This window comes from Cyanistes caeruleus, chromosome 8, assembly GCF_971803275.1.
Source record: "Cyanistes caeruleus chromosome 8, bCyaCae1.hap1.1, whole genome shotgun sequence".
NCBI classification, from domain to species: domain Eukaryota; kingdom Metazoa; phylum Chordata; class Aves; order Passeriformes; family Paridae; genus Cyanistes; species Cyanistes caeruleus.
This window is the reverse complement of record NC_141708.1, coordinates 2,263,035-2,290,302: the sequence shown is the minus strand read 5'-3', so window position 1 is coordinate 2,290,302 and position 27,268 is coordinate 2,263,035. Positions and strand designations below refer to the sequence as shown.

The 27,268-nt window shown below is 44.2% G+C and overlaps 1 protein-coding gene across 9 annotated transcripts in view; it reads left to right on the top strand.

The window, feature by feature from the left end:
• The window catches only part of PTPRE (protein tyrosine phosphatase receptor type E), an 87,695-nt gene that overhangs the window by 19,721 nt on the left and 40,706 nt on the right, over window positions 1–27,268 (top strand). The window contains exons 1-2 of one of the 9 annotated variants that reach the window (XM_086900806.1): window positions 25,730–25,865; window positions 26,808–26,985. The exons of 6 other annotated variants lie outside the window; for them this stretch is intronic. The gene's annotated coding sequence lies outside the window, so the exon portion shown is untranslated. Of the gene's footprint in view, window positions 1–14,453; window positions 14,615–23,771; window positions 23,824–25,729; window positions 25,866–26,807; window positions 26,986–27,268 lie in introns of those variants that run through there. 2 more of the 9 variants (XM_086900807.1, XM_086900811.1) reach the window with 2 other exon arrangements.

Below are 27,268 nucleotides of genomic sequence, written 5' to 3'. Positions count from 1 at the left end.
AGTGGATTTTTTCCAATTTTTGCAATGCTTGCAAACTTTGACCTGAGAATCCACAGATTTCTGTTCTGTAGAAATACATTAAGCTGTAGAAAAACTGTATATTCAAAGTACAAATGACACTTTAAAAGTAAAGCTGGGCAGGCCTTTAATTTCCTTTTTTTTTAATTATCTTTAATGGACTCGTACATTAAGTAAAAATTCAAAAGGTGGCTATAACCACCTTATGGAACCACTGTGTTCTGTTGCTCGGTAAATAATAATAAATGACTGTTTTGGGGCTGTGTTCAGGGTGCTTCTTGTGGAATTTTAGGCTGTTGGGGTGATGGAGTTGGTGGCAGCCATGCACACCCAGCTTTATTAAGAGCCAATTTATGCCTTTGTGGTGAGGCCCCACAGCAGCTGGGTGTTTGAAATGATTTTTAAGAACACACAGATGTGTTCAGACATCTCTGAGTTCCATTGTTTCATCCGGCCCAGATGTTGGGAAATGACTGGAAGGAGTTGGAGCTCCAGTACAAACTGTTATTCTTGTGGAAATGAGGATTTGGTGGAGTTCTGGCTCTGGGGAGGGTGGATAAAATGGGCTCCCTAGAGGAGCTTCAAACACTGAATTTGCAGCTGAGCAGGACCCCAAATGCTGTGTGAGAGCCCTCTGCTCTCCGTCCCTGTCGTGGTGCTACCACCCTGTGGTGTCAGAGTGAATTAGGATCTCCAGGAAAATGGGATTTGTGTTGTGTTGCTGCCCAGGGAAGGGTGTCAGCAGATGAATGTTGTGGAAATCCCATCGGTGAGTCAGATCCTGCTGTCCTGAAGTGCAGCTTCAGGACAAGAGAAGTTCCTGTAAATTATCCCGGCTTGATAAAACCCTCCCAGGCTTCCCCAAACCAGTGTTCCTGGAATTTTAAAGGGGAGGGGGAGGTCCATGGAGAGGAGATTCCCAGGATAACCCAGGAAGGGTTTGGCCAGCTGAGGTCTGGAGCAGCTTCACCTCTTGCTGCCCTCAGGAGCTCCTCTCTGGGTTTATCCAAATCTGGAGATGCAGCGAGTGCCTTCAGCCCTGCGTGAAAGGAAGTTCCTTAACGAGCACGGAGCAAAAGTCATTTTCATAATTACTGTGCTAAAAGACACTCACCAAATACTGATTAATTTGCTTGACAGTTCCTGGAAAACCACAACTAAAGCCCAGCTTTCCACAGAAGATTGGCCTGAGTGGTGTCCAGAGCTCGTTGCCAAGCTCAGCTTTGCTGTGATCAGTTTTAAAATCACTTGGAAGGTTTCTTGCAGGGCGTGCAGCCTTTTTGGTAGAAACAATTAATTCGTGTCAGGTGGAAAAGGGGGATTTCAAAAACCTTTTGGGGCACAAATAAACTGGATCCAAGCATTTATTTATTTGATGTTCTGGGGAGAGGCTGTGGACTCTCTGGGATGTAAGTGCACTGCTGTCAGGGAGCATCCAGTCTGAGCTGTTTGCATTTCTGCTGCAGTGAGTTGTGGTGGCATTTGCAAGTTCATCTCCCTCAAGTGCTCGAGGAAAATGGTCAAAACATCAGCAATTGCAGTCAGGAATAGCTGAGGCTTGTAAAGCTTTTTATATTCATCAAAAAGCAATTTCTGATGGGGTTTTTTAAAGATTCAGTACAGGGGCTGGATGTTGGTTAACACAGCCCTGATTTTGTATTCTGTGTGCATCCAAAACATCCTCACAAACATCCTTAGGACCTCCAAACCCTGGAGAACATGTCGAGCCTGACCTCTGAACACAGTGTTTGCTTCCTGTTTACGTTGGCCAGGGCCCTTAAAAAGTGGTTTATTTTGCTGTGCAGACAATTACCAGACAAGCTCACGTCTGTGGAAGCTTGTGTGAGGTAGATATTGAAACTTGGCCCTGTTCTGCAGGTTCCTGACCTTCCAGGAGCTCATTCAGGACTTTGGGGTGGTGAGGGTGATAACACCATCCCATCCCTGCCGAAAAGGGATGAAATGTTGTATCCATAAATGCTGTAGCAGGGGAGCAAACTCAGCAGATTGGCCCAGCAGCTGCTCCTGGTTGGATCCAGACAAAGAGGAGGGTGAGGGCTTTGCCCAGCGTTCTCCAGCAGATGCTGTGGAGCTCCTCTGGCTGCGGGGACGAAGCGCTCGCTCAGCACGGTGGCAGATGGCTCCGTCTGCGAGCAGGTGCCGTGCTGGAGGGCAGGGATGCTCTGACAGGGACACCCAAACACCTCCTGCAGCTTCAAATTCAAAGGTGAGGATGTGAAGAACAACCTGGAAAAGAAGGGTGAGGGCTGAGCTGGGGAGGAAGGTCATGGAGAAGACCAAACTGAGCTCAAAGTGTAGAGGGTAAAACTGGTTCTGTGAGAGCAAACTGGATTTATGGGGAGAAGAAAATTCCCTGTGAGGTGATGTGCAGGAGCCTTGGGGCTGCAGCATCCTCTCCTCAGAACCCCCAGCTTCCAGCAGGATTTTGGGCAGGGTGGTCCTAAAGGCTCTTCTCAGACTTTTTCTGTCTCATGGAGCATTTTTGTCTGCCTGAAATCCTCTCCAGGAGGCTCTGCATGAAAGGAAGTGACTTGTTGCTGTTAATTGTGAATTAAGTGGAAAAAAAAGTCCTTGGAATGACTTAGGAAAGGAGATTCCCATCTGTGTGCAGCTCCAGCTGCACTTGGGCACAGTACAGTGTCATTCCAAAATACTGGAGGCCCCGACACTTTTTATCAGCAGTAGGCTTAACTTGGACATTATTTTTAATAATTAGAATTTTTTGTTTGGCATTTCTGTTCAGTCTGTATTGCCAGAATAGCAGGGCTGGTTCCAGCAGTGTTTGTGCTGTCCTGGGGAGTTCGCTGCTTTACAACATCCTGTGCTTGCAGTCATTCACTGAATTGTATTTTTGGTTAATTCTCATGAAGTACTTGTGCTTTTTGTGCTTCTGTTTTAACCATGCTGGCACAGAGTGGGAAATAAAACCAATTGTGTTGATTCAGAGGAAAATAAAATTTTATATTTATGTAATGTTTGAATTTTCAGTGCTTATAACAAACTGTAGGGCAAAGGGAGAGCTCACTTGAAATGTGGAAAGGGTTGTTTTCCTGCAATGGAAATCTGATCTGTAAACTTAGTGAAGTAAAAACATCACTACAGTCCATAGTGTAGCAATTTAAAGAAATAACTCAATTTTTGTCAAGTCAATGCAATTATGTCTTAAATGGTTATCTCTGTGGTTTTAGTGATGCATTTTGCAAAGGTCCTGAGCATCCACTAATTAAATCTCAGGTAAAAGTTGTGTGTGTGATGGTTTTGTTCACATCTTTTTGCTGGAGCAGGGAAGGATTCTCCTTTGCAGAACAGAAACCCCTTCAGGCATCAAGTATTGACAGAAAATGTATTTAGGGGTGGATCTTCCTAGAAGGAAAAGGTTGGGAAGCTGCACAGAAAGTTATGCAGATTAATTTCAAATTCTGTTGTGCTGGGGGAATCCTGCTGGGTCAGAAGTGCTGGTGGATTAATCACTGGAAAAGTTCCTGTGGTCTCTTTTGGGTGATATTTGGGGAAATGCTTCGGTGCCAGTGCAGGGAGGTGTGGGGACAGAGTGGGCTCAGCTCTCAGCATCTGCCACCTCCCCTGGCTGCAGGATGTGGTTCAGCTGAGCAGCAAAACCTGGGGCTTTGGTCAGAAATGCCCTGCCTGGGGCCCTCCTGCCTCTGATCTGTGCCTGCCCTCCGCACAGGCTTTGGTTTCTGGAGGTTTGGGAGGGCTGGGCAGAGATCCTGCCCAGATTCTCTCAAGATCTTCCTATCTGCTGAGTTAAGGATGGACTTGATGATCTCAAAGATCTTTCCTTTTCATTCATTGTGTGATGCTGTGACCAGTTCTGCAGCATCCTTCCCTGTTTCACCAGTTTGGGATTGAGGGCTCTGAGGTCCTTCCCTGGAGTCTCATCAGGAAATGTTCACTTTGACCATTAAACCTCCCTGTTCATCCTTTCCCAGCCCCCTGAAGGATGGCATTTCTTTTATTTCTGTTATCCAGGACAGCTCCTTGTGAAAAGCGGTGAGTGAGTGTTGGGGCAGAAAGATTAAAGGGCAGGAAAAGGGATTTATTTTATCTGCTCTCAGCTCCCCACCTATGTCCCATGGTTAAAATACAAAGAAATCAAGAACTTCTGTTTTCTATTTTCTAAAAATTATGTTTTGGATGTGTTCTCCATCACAGCATTATTTACAGTGCTTATGATTTGGGAAACAAGAAAGAAAATCCCCCCAGTGTTTTGCTGTTCCACATAAATTAATATTTATTTTTGTCATTCCTCTTGAAGCAGAAGCTTTCCTTTACTACTGAAGAATCCACTTGTACATTGTTTATAAAAACACTCCCTGCAGGTCCATCTTTTGCTGGCTCAAAGTCACTTTAAAAAGGGCTTTGCCTTATCTCAGTAGCACATCTTGGGAAGTCATTTAGTGAGCAAATTGCCAGTTAATTGCCTTGATCTGCTGGTGAGCAAGATGCTCAAAATGAACTGTTCTTAATCATGATATCAAAATATCACTTCAGTTCCATTAATGAGCATGCTGTGAAATAGGATATGTTTTTTAAGGAAGCTGCTTAAGCTGATCTCGTTTGCTTTTTATTTTTAGTTAATGCCTTTAGTTGTTTTCCTGAAAGAATCAGAGCCCTGGGTGTGCGAGAGGGAAACCAGAATTTCCAGGAAAAACGGATGGAAACGCTAAAGAATTTGCCATAAAATAAATTCTGAGGTATCTCTCAGGACTTTAAGTTGATTGGAAAGGTTCTGTTCAGACATGGGAAGGCTCAGTTCATAGGATGTTTATGATTTAATTTCACCTCTACAAAAGCACTTTATTTGCTTTATTTTTTATTCTAGCACAAGTTTGTACTTGACCTGTGCACAGAAGGTCCCTTGGGAGCCAGAGTGGTTCCATTTTGTGTGGGTTTGAGCTCTGGGCTTATTTTTAAATGCTTTTTTTGCAGAGTAGGATTGGCTTGGTGCTGACCTAAGTTTAGTGACCATGAATTTTGGCAATAATTAGACTTGGCTCTCACTTCTCCAGAAATACATTCTTTAAATCTCCAGAAACACATACTTAAAAAAAAAAAATATATATATATATATATACAAATATACCTATATTTACACACATACCTATATATAAATATAAATTTATAAATATGTATTTATAAATAGATATCTGTATATTATTATATTATATAATATTATATATAATAATCTATAATAATCTATAATAATATAATATAATATAATATAATATAATATAATATAATATAATATAATATAATATAATATAATATAATATAATATAATATAATATGACATTATATGACATTATATAATAATATATTAATATGAATGTATAAAATAAACATATACAATAATATTTATATATAAATATATAAATATAAAACATATATATAAATCCATCTATACATTTATATCTTTATGCAGCTTAGTTCTGTGATATGCCCAGAAAGTTAAGACAATTAAATAGGTGCAAAATCAGCCAGAAATTAGTTAAAATCCCATTATTTTGTCCAATTGATTTTTCAGCAATATGAGTGTAATTCTTTCTTGGCCTTTCAGGGAAGGAATGCAGTAAAAAAATACATTTATATTTATATTTATATTTATATTTATATTTATATTTATATTTATAGTTATAGTTATAGTTATAGTTATAGTTATAGTTATAGTTATATTTTTAATATTTATATATATTTGCCAATTATATTTACATATATTTACCAATATATGTTTATATGTTTATATTTATATTTATATATATTTTTATTTTTATATTTATATTTCACTTTTTTTTGGATGGAGAAGTGTGTGAGAAGCTCTCAGTGTCTGGCAAGGTTGGGATCTCTGGGATAATCCTGGAGTGGGCAGTTCTGCCTGACATGCTGAGCTGTGTGAGCAAATTATCTTCATTTTCCTCTCCTGATGGAAGAGATTGACTTGGAGCTTGCAGAATCAGAGTTACCAGTGCATGGCTTTGCATCTGCCAGGATGATTTCTGGTCAGAAAATCAGTTCAGCTCTTCCATCTACTGAGGCTTCCAGGTCAAAAATCTTCCTGAGACATCACATTTCCCAATTTTTCCTCAATTAGCAATTGCCAAAGGAAAATGTTTTGTGGTTGTTGAACTCTCACCTCTCCTTTTCCCATCACCCTGCTCAAAATGAGCTGTGCTTTCCCAGGTTATGATTTCCTTGCTTTTGTACATCCAAAAGGTTTTAAAAGAGCTTTGCCATCTCTCAGAGCATGATCTCGGTCCTTTCAAATGCCTGAAAATGTAAAATAATTAAAATTATTCTGCCTGGGAGATAAAAACCTGGTTGCTTTTTCCAGGGGGACCTGTCTCAGCTTTGTGCATCTTTTCCAAACACAGAATTCCTGTTCTTCCTTCCTTTCCCTGCACATATGGAGATGTGGAGATGGGATTTGGATTTCATTTCCTCCCAGCTTTTGGGGAGACGGAAGGGAGCTGAGCCTCAGCTTCCCAGGCAGGGTTTTCCTGTGGAAGCTGGTGTGGGATTCTGCTGATGGAGCACTTGGAGGGAAGAGGGAGAATTGCAGGAAAAAAAAGAATTCCTGTGACTTCCCCTTCCATCCTCCCCCAGTCTTGGCAAGGAGGGTGTGACGACACTGAGGGCTGTCCATGGAATATTTTATTTAACGGCACCATGAGCAGATTTTCCCTGATATTTCCTGGGATACAAATACATGACCAGGTCCTGTGGTGAATAAAAGAGGGGATTTCACTTTGCTGCAGCTTCAGCCAGTCACTGATCAACCTGAACATTTATTTTCCAGTCACAGGAGGAAAAATTTGGTGTTATAGCATGGCCAGAGCCTGTCAGGTTATTCCATTGAATCCATGGGATGAGCTTTTATCACATGGTAAAGCCACAAGTGAAATATTCAGTAATCAGGTTTTCCATCCTCAGTGTGGGACTGCACAATCTGAATTTTTTCTATAAAAAGCTCTCCCCTTTTTTCTTTGGCTGATCTATCCTCAAAGACGAGTCTGACAGGCAGCAGAATTCAGCTGATCTGAAAAAATGGGTCCTGTGGAGCAACAGCTCTTGGGCATCTCTGCATCAGTTGGAAAGGAGGTAAATAAAGGAAAGAAAAATAATGTGTAATTGTAGGTCTGGCTGAAGTATAGCTCATCTAGTTAGCTTGAAGGACTGAAAATTAATCAAAATTACCTTGATGAGCTGCTGATTGATTTGGAATAAACGCTCCAGGAATATTAAATAAAAATTAAAAATATTAGGGGAGAACCATAGAACAGCAAAATATGAATAATTTGGGGGAAATATCATTTGGAGGATCTCCTTCCTTAGTCTCCTGTGCCTGTATTTTTGTTCTCTGAGATGTACCCGTGTGTAATTTGTTTCTGTGAAAGTGGGATTGTGGTTTGGGCTTAAAAGTACAAAAGTATGAGGAATATTTGTGCTTTGGAGATTGCAATCCAGATGTACCAGGGGAAAAATCCCCAAGATCCCTGGAGCAAGGAGCACAAAGAGTTGGAAAAATGCTTGAAATAGTGTCAAGTGTCTTTCAAGAAACACAGCAAAAGGCTTGCTTTGAAAATTTCCTTGTTTTAGAGAAATTAATTTGTTATGGTGTTGGAAGGATTAGTCAAAACATGAGATGGAAATAGAAACCAAACAGAAGTGAAAATATTGGGGGGTTTGTGTTTATAAATTTCATTTTTAAAATGTCTTATGATCCTGCTGGAGATTCTGCTGATGCTGTTTCAAACCTGTTTCGTCTGGAAGGGTTATTCAGAGGTTGGCTGCTTTAGTTTTTTAGGTGTCATTTAAGGAATTTCAGAGCCTTTCTGTGTGGTTTTGGTTGGAAGGGACCTTAAAGCTCACCCAGTTCCATCTCCAGCCATGGGCAGGGATAAATTCCACTATCCCAGGTTGCTCCAACCTGGCCGAGGACACTTCCAGGGATGGGTCAGCTTCTCTGGCAACCTGTGCCTGCCCCTCCCAGGGCAGGATTTCTTTTTTGTATAATAAAATCCACTCTGAAAAAACAACTTTTACACCAGGAGGGGCTTTCCAAGGGCAGGATTTTGGTGGATGCTGCTGGGGATGCACAGGAGGAGTCAGGGCAGGATGTGTGGCTGCCAGGCTGGCCCAGCTCTGGTTTATTTAGGAAAATAAAACCTGCACATCTGGGACTCTGTGTCCTGCACAAATGCTGCATTTCTATTTTATTTTTAAGCCACTTCTTATTTCCAAAATAGAAATATAATTCTCTTTGATCTTAGGTCCGGGATGCAGCTCAGTCCAAAGAATTATTCCCATGGTAACAAGCTGCACTTAACTAAGGGGTATTTTCCACCCAAAAATATTTTAGGATGGAATTTCAATATCTCTGAGTGTGATAGTTAAATCCAGAGCTTTGTTATGAGTTTCACTCCAAGGAAGTTCCATGTGGGATCATCCTCTGTGTTTTTTGGTGCCTTTGAGGCCGCTGTCAAGGGCTGCTGGGAAAACAACTCTGCTTTTTTTTATCCCCATCCTTAAAAAAACCCCAACCCTTTATGCAAAAATCCAACTTGCAAAGTAAGGAGGAGAAATCAATAATTATAGAAATCCCTTACAACTCCAAAATTAGGTTTGTGTGAGCTGTAAATACCCCGAACAGCACTCAAAACTCACTTGTACTAAATATTTCCCAAGAGGATGTTTCTGTGTTATTTCTGTGATTATTGTGCTGGTATTCACACAGAGTTTTCTTCTGTTCCTTAGTAAATATGTTCAAAAGGAGCAATTCTTTTTAATGCCATGTCTTGAAAAGAGTTTTTAAGGATTTGAATGGGAGCTGGCCGTGGATGCTCGGTGCTTTGCCAGGGCTTTAAGATTTGCGTACATTCGATACAACAATGCCGTCAGGAATTCCAGTGATGATTTTGAAACACATTAAATAGCAAAATATCAGTTTATTCTGCAGGAAGCATGACAGCAAATGCATACTGATGCTGACACCAGCTGTCATTGGAAAGCAAATATTCTCGAGGTTGTTTATTCGTAGGCAGCAGCAGCAGCAGTGACAGCAGCCGATAGGAAAATCAATTGCTGGATTTTCCATCAGCCACTGCCTCTTGCCAAACGGAGTGATACTGCCTCAAATTAGCATCTGTTTGCACACTTCTCTGGTAATTAGTGCTGTCAGTGTCTGAACAAAAGGGAAAGTTGATTGGGAGGGTGGGCAGGCCCTGGCACAGGTGCCCAGAGCAGCTGGGGCTGCCCCTGGATTCCTGGCAGTGCCCAAGGCCAGGCTGGACATTGGGGCTGGAGCTGCTGGGACAGGGGAGGGTGTCCCTGCCATGGCTGGGGTGGGAATGGGTGGGATTTGAGGTCCTTTCCCACACAAACATTCCGTGACTCTGTGATTGTGGTTAGGAGCAGATGGGATAAAGAGCAAATCCAGCAGTGAGGTCTGGTGGTGGCAGGGTTGGGGCCCATCCCTGTGTCCTCCCCCAGCCTGCTGCTCCCATGGGGATCCAGGTGATGCTCAGTATCATCCTCCCTGTGTTCTGAGCTTGAGATCTTACCTCTTGATTTATTTCCATCTTATTTTCCCAGGTACCACCAATCCATTTCCTCTTCCTCCTCTCTGAATGATGCTTCAACCTTTATTTCATTGCTTTAAATGTAACACTTAAAATTGCCTGATCAAACACTACATCACAGTTTTTAGTCTGGTCCCCACCAACCTCCTTCTTGTCTCCTTCAAGGAGAGTAGAGAAGGACCTGCAAGGGCTTTGTCCAGCACAAGCAGTGGCAAACTGCAGCCTTCTGACCCCACTTAATAATCCTGCTCTGGGGAATTCTTGTACAGGCTGCAATTTCTCTTCAAACCTGAGCTGAAAACTGATTTTTAATCTCTGATACAACGCGGTGGTCAGACCTGGAAAGGCCCTGGAGAATACCAGAGGTGCCTTTTTCCCTGTGCTGGACATTTCCTTCAATCAATCTTCCTGATTTTCGTTAAATACACACAATTAGGGCTGTATCCCAAAACCTGCTGGCATCCATCTGCTCCCACCCAGAGCAAGAGTTTCCTTCTCCCTTCCTCCCTGTGTCAGAAGTGCATTTTTCTCTTTTCTCTCAGCTGTTTAATCCCTCCAAACCCTATTGGAAGCAAAGGAGACAGTGATTTGCTGCCCGAGGGGTCAGGCAGAAAGAGGGACTGTGCAAAAGCAAGGAGGAATTGCCATTATTTGTGGAAAAGAAGCGTCTCTTGAAGTTAATTGAGGTGTAGATGAACTCGGCTGCACTCATTAGTGTCAGTGAAACTGAATATGCAATTTGCTAATTGCAGTGAGGGCACACAACTCTCAGATCCAGACTACTTGGGGTATTTTTAGCTGTTCCTTTAGTCATCAGCTTCCACTTTTGTCTGTTCCAGGCACCGGTGGGAAAACACAGCAGCCCTTTTCTCCAGCAGGGTCACGCTGTTCTGAGGAGGTTTTTTTTTTCACTTCTTTTTTTTTTCTTCCACATAAATGGAAAACATAGTGTTTTTTGAGCTCTTGGAGCTATTCTGGTGAATACTTCTTCCCATCCCAAAACTGTGATGTTTCTTTCTCTCAGTGTCAGTTTTTTGAGGAGTACTGGCTAGGTGGAAAGGTCTGAGCTGCAATCAGAAACCATCACTCATGAGAAGCAGCTAAATATTTTCCCTGATGAATTCTCTTCTGTCTGAACTGCAAAATGGGCAGACTGGATGGTCTTTAAGGTCCCTTTCTGCCCAAACCATCCTGTGGCTGGGCTGAAGCTTTTCCTTGGCTGTGCTGTACTATGGCTCATCCACAAATCTGTTTTTTAGGGAATTTTGATGGTTTTGTCCAGGTAAAATTTTTCAGAATGGCTTGAGGTTTCTGTACTGGCTGGGAGATGCAGACTGATACAAAAGAAAGGAGGAGGGCAAGTATCAGCCTTAGCTGAGCCCAGGCTGAATGGAGCAGGAAAATAAAGGAAAATAAAATTCCTGTTTGCCAGGTCAAGCTGCAGCAATAATTGAGTGTATTCAGCTGCAGACCAGCGAGGTTTGCAGCTGATGGGTGAATCTGAGATGCAAAGGGGAATGTCATGCACAGGAATGTACCAGAGGTGTTGGGATGGTACAAACAAGGTCTGCAGGAAGCAGAACCTTTCATTTGCCTTTGCTCTCGCTCTGTGGGGTCAGAAAAAAAACCTTGGTGTTGTAAATCTGGGAATATCAACCTTTCAGGTGGTTTGTTGATGATGATAACCTCGTACAGCATTTGTCTCCTTCAGAAAAGCAGCTGTGATATCCATGTGATGCTCATTAATGTAGGCACTTATTCGAGCCCAGTCTGTGCCCATCTGAAATAAAAAAATCAGAATATTTATTCATTCTTTATTATTATTTATGCAATAAAGTCTCTTTCATAACAATATGAGGTTATTACATATTATTTGATATAATAATTCTGGTGCTAGAATTTAAAAATATTTATTTAACATATGTAGTTATTTAATATTTATTACTACAAAGTAACCAGGCTTTGCTGGCTGCTGCAGCAGCACTTGAGCATATGTTTGCTGTCAGCTTGGCTTGCAGAGGAAAACCTTCATGTTCCAAACCAACCAACTCTTGTGGGCTCTGTATATTCAGGAGGGGCTGTAGCAGCCCCGGGAGCTTTGTCTGCAGGCAGAATTCCTGTCTCACCGCTTTTCCTTCAGCTTCTGCAGGATTTTTCCTATACCATTTGTTACACCCCACGATTAATCTGCTTATATAGTAAATTTATAATTAATGGTTGGGTTGTTTTGATTACTGCTGTGCTACCTGGCTGGTGTTTAATGGTGTCTCTGAGGTGCAGCAGCAGAGGTGGGGTTATGCCAGAGCCCAGCCAGGCGTCTGCTCATCGCGCTGACGGTGCTGATGTGCAGGATAACCTAAAAACACACTTTTCACCAGCTTCAGCTGAATTGACGTGGCCTCTTTTCTTTTCACTGCCATCAGTACAAGGCAAGGAGGCGGCTTTATCTGGTAATTTTTGTTTCCAGTCTGCCCAGCCCCCTCATGTTTGTGTTGGAAGGGAGCTGTGTTGAACAGGCCTCTGATGTGCAGGGGGACAAGAGCTGAAAATCGTTTCAGGAGGGGTTTCTGACTGGCTTTACGTGGAATCACTGAGGTGGGGAAAGACCTCCAAAACCATCAAGTCCAGCTTGCCCCTGAATCCCACCGGGTCACCTCAACCCTGTCACCAAGTGCCACCTCCAGGTGTTCCTTGGGCACCTCCAGGGATGGGCACTGCAACCCTCCCTGGGCACTGCCAAAGCCTGAGCTCCCTTTCCATGGGGAAATTCCTGCTGCTGTCCCCCCTGAGCCTGCCCTGGGCATCCTGAGCTGTTCCCTCTCCTCCTGTCCCTGTTCCTGGCAGCAGATCCCAAATCCCCCCGGCTGTCCCCTCCTGCCAGGGACTTGTGCAGAGCCAGAAATTCCCCCTGAGCCTCCTTTGCTCCAGCCTGAGCCCCTTCCCAGCTCCCTCAGGAATTCTCCAGCCCCTTCCCAGCTCCCTCAGGAATTCTCCAGCCCCTTCCCAGCTCCCTCAGGAATTCTCCAGCCCCTTCCCAGCTCCCTCAGGAATTCTCCATCCCTTTCCCAGCTCCATCCCCTGCCCTGGACATGCCCCAGCCCCTCAATGTCCTTTTTTTGTGACCCAAAGCTGCCCCCGGGACTGGAGGTGCCTCCACAGTGCCCTGGACTTCCCTGTGATCCCAATTTCTCATTTTTTATGAAAGAAAGAGAACAAAACCAAATCCATGGCTTGGTGGGGACTTTTTGGCTTGTTGGGGACATTTTGGTTTGTTTATGGGTTTTTTTTTTGAGTTTCAGCTTGGTAAGCATGTCTTGGCATGCAGTTATTCTAAGTCTGGCATCAGGAAGTGTTGAAGTTAATGCTTGGTCTGCCTTTCCTTAGTTTAATAATGTTGTTTTCTTTATTGAAAAGATGTGACTCCAGGATGTTAACTGGCTTGTGCTGTGTTTTCATCTCGGATTTTGCAGTCTGAAAAGTGAATAACTAATCAATAGTGGGGGAAATGTATGTGGACATACAGACAGTCTAGGAATCCAATCCTGTCCTGAGTTTTTCCTGAGTAAAGAACTGGAGGTGATGGGACCTTGTACCTTTGTCTGCCTGAACTGATGAGTTGAATCCTGTTGTCCTGCACTCCACCTCTTAGGAATGGTGTGATCCAAAGCCTTCCCTTGCCTGGAAGGATAAAATGTGCTGCTTAGGGTGTGCTGAAAGCAAGTCTGCCTGGAAGTGAATGTAATAGGAATATTGGGAATAAACATGTTCCAAATTCAGCAGTAACTTCGTTGGAATAAATGCAGAACATTCTCAAGTTGATATTTCAGAGTGTCCAAGTTGTGCAGAACAGCAGGAGCATTGCAAACCTTGCCTCGATGGGGGGAAACTCATGGGTGAGAAGTGAATAAGGATGAATTCCATCTTTTTTAGAGGTTTGGTTCCTGATTCACCATTCCAGGTGTTCCATTTTGGCCATTCCTGAGCCAAACAGGAACACAGGCTCTGGAGGGAGCTGTGCCCTGCCCACCTAAGCCTCCTCTCCCACTTCCAGGTGGGAAACCACAGAAACCAACCCGCAGCAGCTCTGCTGCAGCATCACCACAGCAACCAGGGAAAATAAGGGCCCTTGAGGGAAAAGGAGAAGTACCAAATTTTGGTGTAGCCAAGAATTATTACTATTATTATTAGTAGTAGTAGTAGTAGTAGTAGTAGTAATTTTTTATCATTGTCTGATTGCAGCTCTGGCACATCCGTATTCCAAAGTTTCTCAGCAACAAAACCAAAGGGCAGTGGGTGTTTCTCTAATGGTGAGGTGAAGGTGCTTGCAAACTTATATAAATAATTGAGATTAAGCCAAAAATATAGAAGAAATGCTGCATTAATTACATTTAAAAGCTATTAAGTGCAAGATTAAGAAAAGTATGTTTTAGTCCTCAATTTTGTGTACAGCCCCCATGAAAAGTGTGTGTGAGGAGGGTATAAAATCACAACACCTGGAGTCTTTCTGGGAAGTTTAAAGTTTTTGGGGTGTATTTTCCAACATTGGAGGAAGTATCCATGCATCCCATCATTTCCTCCATGTGAAATCCCTGCTTTTAATATTTGCCTCATTTTGCAAGCCCTCATGGTATCAGTTCTCTCTTTATCCACAAATCTCTGAAATTGGTTTTGGTTTTGGTCTTTCTTTAATCAGGAAGTTTTTAAACTAAGGGAACTCAAACCCATGTAAATAAAAATGGGGAATTTGATAATTGCAAAAGCAGCATGCTGGTGAGTCACAGCTTATTTTGCATAGAATTACCATTTCTTTTCCCTCAGAGCTGAGAAACTGAACTGTGTAAGGAAATACCATCTGATGCTGCATATGGCATTTTAATAACACCTATTTCACATGGCTTCTGCTTAGCCAAGCCCAGCAGTGTGAAACAGAGAATTGGGAAGATGGATTAGAATTTCTAATGGAAAGTCAAGTTTGCTTGGTAAGCTAGATCATGATTTTGATTTATTTTATTTCTTTTTACTGTAGTTTTATTTATTTGAAGAGGGGTGAGTCCTGTGCAAGTGGGGAACTATTCCTTGTGGTTATTCAAACACACATCCCAACCTTTTTAGGTATTAAAGACCCTTAAAGCTCTGATGAAACTTTCCAAAGCACCAGAATTCAGATCTGAGAGGATTGTCCAAGCCAGGTTGGACAGGGCTTGGAGCACCCTGGGATAGTGGAAGGTGTCCCTGCCCATGGCAGGATGAGCTTTAAATCCCACCCAGCCCAAACCATTCCATGATTTTTACCCTTCCACAACTGCATTTGTACTTTATTTCAGGACTTTATGTGGTGTTTCCCACCTGTGCTGTTTAGAGGTAAATATGAACTAGTTCTAAATGGTAGATATTGTGAATTTATCTGTGGGAAAAGTACTTTTCTCACAGACACTTCAGACTTTGAGGGAACTTGCTGAAATATTTTTAGCCCTCTAAATGATGATTTGGAAAGTTCTGCTTTCACTGGAAGTGTCTAGAAAGAGTTTCCAAGATTTACTGTTGAGTTCAGGAAGATAAGAACAACCATGACTCAGGAAAACACATGAACTTTTTTCTTGAGTGTAACCTTAGCTCTGGGCTATTTTCAAGGAATATATTTTAATTGCATACATTTAATTAAACCTGCCTTTCATAAGGTGAAGAAGTTGGAATTGGCAATAAAGCCCTGACCTCTATCCCTTTCCTCCCATTATTAACTTTGGAAACCTGTGGTGGTTTTCCTCTGTTTGTTTATCCATGGCAATAACCTGACAGAGGCAGCAATCGGCTCCCTGTGCCTTTCCTTCCTGACAAAGTGGAGAATTTGGGTTTTTCTTTCATTAATCTGTAGAAAATGAATATTGAATTTCATAATTTTGATCACTTAAACCTCTTCTTTTAAAATTTTCTACATAGCAGTGGTGGAGTTTCCATCCCAGGAGGGATTTCAAGGATGTGTGGATGTGGCTCTTGGGGACATGGGGCAGTGGTGGCCTTGGCAGTGCTGGGCTTGGACTTGGTGATCTTGGAGGGCTCTTCCAACCTAAGCAACGCTGAGAAATGGAATTTTGGGATGCTGTACAATGACCTGGAACAAAGGAGGCTCAGGGGGAATTTCTGGCTCTGCACAAGTCCCTGGCAGGAGGGGACAGCCGGGGGGATTTGGGATCTGCTCCCAGGGAACAGGGACAGGAGGAGAGGGAACGGCCTCAGGCTGGGCCAGGGCAGGCTCAGGGGGGATATTTGGGAAAATTCCTCCCTGGAAAGGTTTGCCCAGCCCTGTCACAGCTGCCCAGGACAGTGCTGGAGTGCCCATCCCTGGAGGGATTTAAAATCCATATGGATGTGGCACTTGGGGATGGGGGGCAGAGGTGAGGTTGGATTTGATGATCTCAGAGGGCTTTTCCAGCCTTTATGATTCCATGATTCCATGAACCAAAACCTGTCTGTTTTTTCATCAGAAGTCAGCATGGCTGAAGCCAGCACTCCCAGTTGCAGTGCAGGGTAATTCCCTCTCCTGGGAGATGGAGAAGGATCTGGCCACACTTCCAGTGGGAAGTGACCAGGTGCTGTCTGTGACCCCAGGCTGTGGCTCGTTGGAACGAGCAGCTCCCCAAGGACACTGTCACATATAAAAAGGGTTTGAAATGACATTTTATCCAAGAACTCTACCCAAGTTAACATCCAACCAGAACATTTCCAGCTGATCCTGAGCATTTCTGGGAATTCTCTGTGAGTTTGCAGTGGAGTCCCCAGAATCTGGGATTATCACATTAGTGATGCCCCTATAAAATACATTTCTGAATCAGCTCTAAAAAAGACTTAAAGATCATTTTAATGATTTTTGGCTTCAATCTCCAAGGGCTTTGCTAGGTTTGCATGGAGAATTCCAATAAATATGTATTGGCTGTATTAGCTGCATTAAACACAGGGATGGGAAAGGATTGTAATCCTTTGGTTTACAAGAAGGTAAAAGTATTACAGGCTTAGCTCTTACATTGCTGGGGGCTCCAGTGTTTCCCTGAAGTTGACAGAAATGTTGAATGTAGGAAATCAATTTTTTTTTTTTTTTGCTATTTTGAGGCATTTCAGCTGATCCATTAAAAAATTCTGCCCTGTTGCAGAATTTTATATTTGATTTTTTTTTTTTATTTTCTGTTCCATAGATTTCCCTGAAGTTGCTCACAATTAAAATAATATAATGAAGCAATTTCAATGTGGTCACAATGAAATAATTTGAGTACAGGATATTTACCCTGTGTGGGCTGCAGAGCTGTTCTGTAGTGCAAATGAATATGGAATATTGGTTTTTCCTGTTCCACATAGGTTCACTTTCCTTGGAAAGCAACAGATTCCCTGAATCAAAGGTTTTTCCTCGTTTCAAGTGGAATCTCTTCCTCTTCCCCATCTTTCATTGGTGCCTTGCTTCTCTCGTATGTATTCTGCTTTATTAGCAAATAAAATGGGCTCACTTTCAGCTAAACAATATTCTTCATGTTGATTAAAAGGAATTAAAGATTACAGCAGTAGAAAGGCAAATAAAGATCCTGGAAGTGTGTCAGAAACGATTGTCAAGGCATCACAATAGTGTCCTTTGACAGTTATTTATATAGAAAATTTACTGTTTTCTAAGTAGTTCTCATTTTGAGGAAGAAATGAGCCATAAAGTTCTATTTTCACATCTGTGTGTGCATTTTAGAAATGACATGGCAATGTTCTCCTTTTCCAGGTTTTTTTTTTGAGGTCTTTTCATGCTCTTGTTTTGATGTTGGGTCAGAACTTTGGTGCTCTGGATTGGATCATGGAAGCCCAGACTGGTTTGGGTTGGAAGAGACCTTAAACCCCATTCCAACCCCAGCCATGGCAGGGACACCTCCCACTGTCCCAATGTCCAGCCTGGCCTTGGGCACTGCCAGGGATCCAGGGGCAGCCCCAGCTTTTCCCTGCCAGGAAAAGAAATTTTTGGGATTAATTTTGTGGCTTTGAACCACTAATCCCTGCCTTTTGAGGCGTTGGAATTACTGAAGTGCTAAATTTTTGCTTGGAATAATCTGTTTAGCTGCTCAAATGCCAAGAGAGCTAAATTAAGCTGAAAATTAGTCATTTATCTCCCCCAAACTGTTAGAACCAAGTGCCATGGATTCACTTTTGGGAGAGCTTCACTTGAGCAGGTCAGTGTGTGGATCTCATTGTTATTCAGCTGACGGAGCCAACAGGATATAAATATCCAGGAAGGAAAACAGAAGGTCAAGTGTAAACCTCTCACATCAAAGGAGGCCATTCAGCATCTCCCAACCTTCACTCTGCTGCTCTCCGAGGAGAAAAACATTTTTTTTTCCCCTTTCATAATGCAAATAAACCAACCTAAACCCAAAATCTGTCAGTCTAGTGGGGCTAGGAATAGTAAAAGGTGGGAGTTGGGAAATGTGTGTGTGGAGTGTCAGGGATGCAGGGCTGGTGCAGCCCAGGGGCAGGAGCAGTGACTGGCACTGAATCCTTGTGCCACGTTTTCCTGGGAAGGGTTTTGAGCTGTCCCCTGCTGCAGCTGGAAATGTGAGTGAGAATGTGCCGTGTTTAAATGGGCTTTTTCCCCCCCTGCAGATAATATTTCCAGGGAAACTCAAAATGTTGTGACACTCGGCGAATTAGAACTGCAGCGGAAAGAGTTTATTTTCTAAATATAGTGCTGGTATTTAATTTATCATTCTCTCCTCTTCTTTGGGGCAAGAAAAGCTCCCTCTCCTCGAGTTTCTGAGCTGCTGAATCTGACTATGGAGTGTGTGGGCAGCAGTGGAAGTCGTTTGTAGGTTTGCGGGTTGTACATGAGTTTTCCAAGCTGTTCTACCCTGCTCAAATCCCGTGGGATCCTCAGCCTGGGCTCTGGAGCAGGGCCCCATGTGCCAGCAGCAAAGTGGGAGAGGGCTGGGAAATTTGGTATCTTTTTGGAAATTTGGTAGAGCTGGATCTGCAGGAAGCTGGAGAATCCCAATGGGAATGTGCTAAATCCTGCTTTTGGGGAGGAATCCTGCTTGCAGAGATATCCCTGAACATTGAAATTGCTCTAGGACTCAGCTTGGGAAAGCAGGACTAACTTTATAGAGATTTGGCTCTAACCCTGTGTCCTGCATTAGTGCTTTAAACCTATTTTTTCTAACAGGATCTCTTGCAGAAATGATTTCAAGTTTGGCTGTGTGCATGCAAATATTCCTGATGGCTCTTCCTGGCTTTCTTGTTGGTAGATTGATGCATTTCAGACAATTTGCATCCCTTGGCACAATTTTATGCTTTCTGAAGATGTAACCTCATAGGCTGAAACATTGAGTGGTTAAAAGTAAGAGGTGACAAATCAACATTTTGGAAAGAGGTCTAAAACAGATGAAACTCTGATGATCCAAAGAATATGAACCTGGAAAAGGCTGTGCAGTTAACTCATTGTTTTATGAGAGCATTTCCACAGTTGTGAGGCCCCTGATGCCAAATCAGGTCTCCCAAACACAACTTTTATGGCACAGATGAGGTTTTGAGCAGCAGTAACGTGGATTCTTGTGCTCAGCCTGGAGAAGAGAAGGTTGTGTGGGGACCTCTCAGCACCTGCCAGGATCTGAAGGGAGCACAAGGAAGTCAGGGAGAGACTTTTCATTGGGAATTGTAGTGATGGGACAAGGAGTAATGGGTTCAAGATGAAAGAGGGGAGATTTAGGTGAGATATTGAGAAGAAATGGGCAGGCCCTGGCACAGGTGCCCAGAGCAGCTGGGGCTGCCCCTGGATCCCTGGCAGTGCCCAAGGCCAGGCTGGACATTGGGGCTGGAGCAGCTGGGACAGGGGAAGGTGTCCCTGCCACAACACTGGGTGATTTTAAGGTCCCTCCCAACCCAAACAATTCCATAATTCCGTAACTCTGAGAGTGGTGCCTGTTGTCCTTTGGAGAAGGAAAACCAAGTCACAGCCAAGGGACAAAATCGTGTCCAGGGCCAGGCTGGACATTGGGGCTTGGAGCAGATAGAGGAAGGTGTCCCTGATCATGGCAGGTAATCCTTAACACCCCTTCCAGCCCAAACCATTTCAGGATTCTATTTCCTTTAAGGTTTTCAAGACTCAAAGCTGACCAGAGAACCTATTTCAATACTGAAGGTTTCTCTTTATATTGGGGTGTGACTGAAGAAAGAAAAGCCCTGCTGCAGTTATTTAGCAGCTCCATCAGAATGAAATCAATCCTGCCCTTGGCATGATCTGATGATCCATATCCTCCAAAGATGCAGCAGCTCCACCACAGAGAGATTCCTGTGTTTGGAGTCAGTGGCACAGATTTTGGGGAAGGCAGGGAAGTCATTGACCTAAATACGTGTTTGTCTGAGAACTACTCCATTAAAGGAGGGCTTTAATCTTAATTTTAGTCCTCACAACCAGCAGCAGGTTTGGAGGTCTCCAAGGTTACAGGACTCAATAAGTTGGCACGGATTTTCTGTGCTTTATCCTGTGTTTATGGCACAGTTTCAGTTTATCACTGGTTTGATTGTTTATTTTAGTGGGATTTAGTGTGAAGGTATGGTGATGTTGGACTGATATCACACTTTTCATTAGTTTTTCATTAACAGTTTGGTGTTTTTTTGGCTGCAACAATTCAGATTTCCTTAACACTCAAAAGCACCACGTACTGGAACATTTTTCATTACTCATGGACGTTGTCAATAATTTCTCCACGCTGTGAACACAGACTTCTTGTTTTCTGCTGTTCTCACGTTTGGCATCTCTAATGCACTAAAGTGCCTGCAAACATCCTCTCTGGGGTGTATTTTAGATTTTTTTCCACTTGAACTCCCTTGCAGCTGCCTGCCAGCCTCTCTGCACTGTTACCTGCCCATCCCCAGAGACCCCCGAGGCTGCTGCTTGTGCTTTGGAGAAGAACAGGTGATCAGGGAGTTGAGGCAGAGTGTGCAAAACCCTCATTTCTTCTGCACAATCACAGCACCCCAAATCTGGGCTATCAGCTGGTCACTCCATCCTTGCCTGTTCCTTCCCTCAGCTCTTTGTCACACTGGCATGGCTTTAGGCTGTTGGTAGTAAAGAATTTGTCAGCACAAAAATCAAATTCAAGAAGAGTTTTGTCAAATTTTACTCCCTGTGAAGAATTTCCCAGGTATCAAGGATGATCAGAGGTTTATTTTGGAGGCAGAAGAACTTTTATTTCAGAGAGAGAACCGAGTGGAAAGGAGCAGAGGACTGGGCAAGGCAGAAACTCTGCATCCTCTCATCCTGCAGAGGTGTGGAGGGGTATTTTTGGGGACAGAAGTTTTGTGCTGCCACATCAAGGACAAAAAGGAAAAACCACATTTTAAGGGAACTTTTCTGTGAACTTGCTGAAGAAACCATGAGCTTGCTGTGCTCTCACATAGCAGGAGGCCCAACCCTAATTTTTGCAACCCTAATAACTATTTCTGCCAATACAGCTTGTGTTGTACTAGTCAGCTTTGTTCTAATTAATTACTAATTGTTCAGTTCCTGTAGATCAGAGCCTGAGGCTGTTGTCACTGACAGCTGGGATGCTCAGGTGGTGATTACTGGGTTTTCAGATAGGAAAAAAACAAAGTTTAATCATGTTCCAGTAATGAAATTTATGTTTTCATTCAGAAGGAAAAAGAACAGACTTTAGATAGAAGTTAGGGAAGAATTCCCTGTTTGTTTCTTGGCTCTTCAACCTTTTCCTGCCTGAAGTGTGCAGCACTGGGGCAATTTAATTATTGAAGGCAAATGGATTTCACTGAGTTTGTCTCACAGCTGAGAATGGAAATATTTTTCTAAATAATAGAGTTTAAGGTTTCCAGTTTTCACTTAAGATACTCAGTGTAAGACGGGCAGAGGCATCATTACACACTTGGAATTTCTGCATTAAATCATGGAATGGTTTGGGTGGGAAGGGACCTTGGAATCAGGGACAACTTCCACTATCCCAGGCTGCTCCAAGCTCCATCCAACCTGGGCTGGGACTATTTTTCCCTCAAAATACATTTTAAAAAACATTAAAATGCTGTAATTTGGTATTTATTGATCAGATAGGTCTTGCTTGAGAACAATAGCACAAAAATCATTGGTCTTCCAACTATTTTAATTACCAAGAAAATAAGTTTGAGTTATCATTTCTAAAATAACATCAAAATAGATGGCACCTTACCTGTGTGTGATGTGTGGCTCTGGTTGTGTTTTGTCACTGCTTTTTGTGACAACAGGATAACAGAAATGCCACCTCTGTGTTTATTCCAAAGGGAAGTTCCCTTTTCCCCCAGCCTGGTAGCTCTGCTGGGAGTGGATGTGCAGCACCAGATTCCTCAGCAGGGGCTCGATGTGGAAATCAAAGGATTTTTTCAGCCATGGTTGTCAGAGAGCCCAATGAGCTCCAGAAACTCTGGGAAAAAGAAGAATAATGGGATGTCTGTCATATCTCTGTATCAAATATAGGCACAAAAATAGAGAGACCTTTTAATAGGGGGAAAAAGGCAATTCTGCTGGATTTTAGAAGCTTCTGATCGATATTGCAACAATTCTATTGCCCAGCCAGAGCAATGGTGTGCTTGGTGGTGAACTAAACAAAAAATATACAACTGCAAGCCTTCAGTTTTGTTTTGAGCCATTTCCTGAACTAGAATAATGAAAAAGCATGAAACTGGAAGGATTATTTGTGAGAATATTGCTGCCCTGCTTAGAGAGCACAGCCCTGGATTGGTGGAGATGAGGTTTGCAGGGGGAGCCTGGCAGGGGAAAGGGCCAGACTTGGAGTTGGGAATTAACACCAAGAAACTCAGTGGGGCAAGAGGAATCACTGGAGAGTTATTTTTTTCCAGGTTTTGTTTGTCTGGGTTTTTTAAAATCTCATTTTGATGGTCTTTGCCACATTTCCCAAACTTTCATTCTGTGTCTTGGATGTGCTGCTGCTGTGATTTATTGGATTTCTGTCTGGATTGGTTACGTGGTCCCAAAGAACAAGGGAGGTGCTTAATGGTTTATTGGGGCTGTGTGTGTTCTTTTATTGGGGAGTTTGATCTGTTCAATTTTGGGTTTTGTTATCTCTCACTTGAATTCTTCCTGTTTGATCAGGGAATCTTCAGGCTGAGGGTTATCCAGGGATGTGCACACAAAGCGGGACAGGGAACAGAGGTGCATGAGAGATGCTCAGACTTTGGATTTCACCTCAGAGAAAATCCCAGGAAGGTTTGGGTTGGAAGGAGCTTAAAATCCCCCCCAGTGCCACCCCTGCCATGGCAGGGACACCTTCCCCTGTCCCAGCTGCTCCAGCCCCAATGTCCAGCCTGGCCTTGGGCACTGCCAGGGATCCAGGGGCAGCCCCAGCTGCTCTGGGCACCTGTGCCAGGGCCTGCCCACCCTGCCAGGAACAATTCCTGCCCAAAATCCCATCCAGCCCTGCCCTCTGGCACTGGGAATTCCAAGTGGAAAGCTGAGTTGGCTTTGGTGAGAGCTGTGGGAAGAGCCCCCAGTTCCAGCTAGGATCTGAAGGGGTGACAAATCATTTTTCAAAGCTCCCCAGGAGCCTTTGCAATATGAATGTCATTGCTTCGAGGAATGAGCAGGAATCTGTCAGTTCCTGGGGCTGTGAATGTGAGCTGTTGATGATGATGGATGGGAGGGAGCTCAGGGAAAGGACATCTCTGGTGGTGAAGCTGTCAATGGTTTTGTGTCTGTTACCAGTGCAGCCATCAGGGATCGTTATCTTTTTGGGTAGATTTTAGCCCAGCTCTATCTTTGGTGTCAGAATCATTTACCTGAAATGGTGTTCAGCTGTCGTGTGATTTGCAGGTGATATCGAGCAACATTTTTAAATTTTCAGCTTGATTTTTTTAAGCTTTATTTTGCCAGACGTGGCACCAACTAAAACTTGAGAAATGCCTTATTGATTTTTGTGAGCTGAATATAAAACTATTTTTAAAGCTTATTCTTTATATCATGCAGCTTGTGCTAAGGAGTGAATGGAGTGCAGGTGTTTTAAATGGAGATTCCAACACTGCAGTTGGAGGTTATGGCCACCATGATTAATTCTGAGTGGAATGCAGGTGTTCTAAAAGGAGATGGCAATATTTAAGTCCTGCCTTCCAGCCCTGCTCCTTCATTTTCCAGCTGGTTTTTGGGTGTTTGGTCTCCCAGTACCACATGTCTTAGGTAGGATTCATCTCCAAAATGATTACAGTAATTTGATTTTTCTCTTTCAATATATTTCCATTTCTCCAAATCCAGGGCAAACTAAAAGTTTGAGAAGTCTTCAGACTTTAAAAGATGCTCCAAAAACTCGGCTCAGATTGATGGTGTTTTATTGGGTTTTCTTGAATTTTCCCAACCTGAGAGTGATCTGAGCTGAAATGATGGAGAATTTAATGCAGCTCCCTAGAGGTGTGGTGAATGCCCTCAAAATCTGAACTACAGGAGGGGGTGACAGTTCTTGCTGCATTTATTCTTCCCCCAACTGCTGCAGAAGCATCATTACTGAAGTAATTTTTCTCTCCAGTGGCTTTTCCAGCATGTGTCAGCATTTTCCTCTTGGGGTTTTGTTGTTGATGCTGTTCCTCTTTTATGATAGGAATTCTTCTCCAGGCTTGAGCAAAGAAAAAATCTCCCCCCCTTGCCAGGAACCCCTAGCCCTGTGTTATGTGTGAAAAGTTGCAGATGGTTTATTCAGAGGGGATTTGATTTTCTCATTGCAGACCAAGGGCTTGTGTTTGTGCTTTCAGCATTGTGGGTGAAGCTGGGATGCAGGGAAGGGGGGGTTCCCGGGGATGCAGGGGGGATCCCGGGGATGCAGGGGAGCAGGGGGGATCCCGGGGATGCAGGGGAGCAGGGGGGATCCCAGGGATGCAGGGAAGGGGGGGATCCCGGGGATGCAGGGGAGCAGGGGGGATCCCGGGGATGCAGGGGAGCAGGGGGGATCCCGGGGATGCAGGGGAGCAGGGGGGATCCCGGGGATGCAGGGGAGCAGGGGGGATCCCGGGGATGCAGGGGAGCAGGGGGGATCCCAGGGATGCAGGGAAGGGGGGGATCCCGGGGATGCAGGGGAGCAGGGGGGATCCCGGGGATGCAGGGGAGCAGGGGGGATCCCGGGGATGCAGGGGAGCAGGGGGGATCCCGGGGATGCAGGGGAGCAGGGGGGATCCCAGGGATCCCAGGGATGCAGGGGGGATCCCAGGGATGCAGGGGAGCAGGGGGGATCCCAGGGATGCAGGGAAGGGGGGGATCCCGGGGATGCAGGGAAGGGGGATCCCAGGGATGCAGGCCCTCAGCTTTCCTGCAGTTTCAATGGCAGGTTGCAGTGCCTGCATCCCTAGGATTTGATGCAGGCTCCCAGAGCTGCCTCCACAACCACGCTGCAGGCTTGGCTTTTACTTTTCTAATAACTCCCAGGCTTGGTGGTTTAATTTTAATAGTAAATGTAGTTTCTATTTATGTCCTGAGACTCCAGGCTGTAAAGAACTTGACTATCCCTAGAAATCCGCATGGGTAATGATCTTTTTTGGCGATAAATGCCTTATTAGCATGCCTGGGACTTAATAATAGATGAGAAAATCAGATGCATTTCATGTCCCAGAGCCAGATTTAGAATTAAAGCTGGTGCTGTTGATGCCATAAGTTTAGTTCTGGGGAGTAAATATATATCTGCTAACTTTGGGAATGTCAGAGGAAAAGAGGAATTGCGAGCACTGGTGGCAGATGCTAAATCTGTACCATGGGCCAGGCTGTTGCTTCAGTTCCTGGTGCTGCAGGAGCAGGGAGCTGCTGTCTGTGCCCAGAGCAGCCATTCCAAATAAATAATTGGAATATCAGCCTTTTGATGAATGCTCAGCCAGCAACTCATGGAAAAACAGATGTTCCCCTTGAGTCCCTGCTCACATTTCCACAGGCTGTTGTTGGGATACAGCCCCAGGCAGGGAACAGGTGTTCCCTGGAATCAGCTGGGGCATGAGTTCAACATCTGGCAGCGTTTGCTTCATTAGCTTTCTAATTGTTTTGTACTCGTTTAATTTCCCTGCTGGTCAGTGGGAAGGGCTTGGAAAAGCCAGGTTTGCACCAGGAGCGTGTGGCTGCGGTGTCAGGAACCTTTTTGCTGTGACTGCTGCTGCTCTCAGGGGACTTTGTGGGGGAGAAATGTTCTGGAGTAGCTTTTGTTGGAGTTCTAGCACTGCTTTGTAAAAAAAAATTGGAGAGTTGTACAGGTATAGAAATACACATAAATAAATACACGTTTCCTAAGTGGAAGCTGCAGGGGAAAAAGGCTACAAAGACTATGGATTTTTTCCTGGTGTAAATTTCAGCGTGTGCTGGTTTGAAGCTGATGCTTCCCGAGAGCCCCTGGGATGTACAGAGCGAGCAGGGTCCTGTGCTCACCTCACATCATCAGTGGCTTAGTCTGAACATCAAGAGCTGTTGGTTTGGCTTTAAAAATAATCCCCAAAGTGACTTTTAGCGTGTTTGGAAAGATTGTTTGGGGTTTTTTTTGTCAGTGTGTTGCTGCAGCTGGCTCAGCGTGAGGGAGCTGTATCCAAACACCTCCAGAGATGGGGATTTTCCTGGGATGGTTTGGGGGAATGTTTGGTGAGAGTCACTCCTGCCTGGCTGCCAGCTCGGGGTGTGGATGGTCCACGTGGGCCAGGTCATAACAGGAGCTGAGAAGAAGATTGAGCATGGCTGTGGAAAATACTGAGCTTAAAGAAAGGGGAGAACCTGGGGTGGAGGCCTTAAGGAACAAGTTCTGTAAGGCATTCCTTCAGCTGCAAGAGGAGATCCTGTCTGTCTGTGTGTCTGGTATCTGCAAGATGTCATCTGACATCTGTCAGCTGCACAAACCCTGCCAAGGAGGCTGTGGAAGGACAGTCCCTGGAAGCAGAGATGTGACACTGCTGACCCCGGTGAGGGTCCTGCCCTGTTGTCACTGCTGCTCTGCCCATCCCAGTTTTGCTGGCTCAGCCATGGGTTGGGCTGAGTTTGATCATTAAACTGGTTCAGATTTCAGGAAAAAGTGAGTTTTCCTTGCTCCTCCCCCTCGTTTGCAGGGTGATGTACGGGTGTGTTGGCGTGGTGGGAACAAGCAGGGAGTAGGAGACAAAAGGAATAAGAATGTGCCAAAGCCTCGTGCTAGCAAACCCTTTGTGCTCTAGAGCAGCTGATCTGTGTGTGCTGGGAGCAGGAGGAACCACAGAAACATGGAACAGTTTGGGTTGGAAGGGACCTTCAAAGGCCACCTAACCCAGCTCCCTGCAGTGAGCAGGGACATGGACTCACAGAATCATCTAAATTGGGAAGAGCTTTGAGATCATCAGGTTACTGCTCCATCAGGTTAGTGTTCCAACCCTGGCCTTGGGCACTTCAGGGATGGGGCAGCCACAGCTTCTCTGGGCAACCTGTGCCAGGGCCTCAGCACCTTATCATCAAAAGCTTTTTCCTTTCAGTCTTGGCAGCTCCATGCCCAGGGAAGCTGCTGGAGGAGAGTCTCAGCCACTGTGGAGGTGAGGAGAGGAATTGGAAACTGGAGATTGGATCTGAGCAGCTCTGTGATGGGGCTGGGATTCCTGACCCATCTCACCAACAGCCAAGGAAAACCTTTGCTGTTAACTTCCAT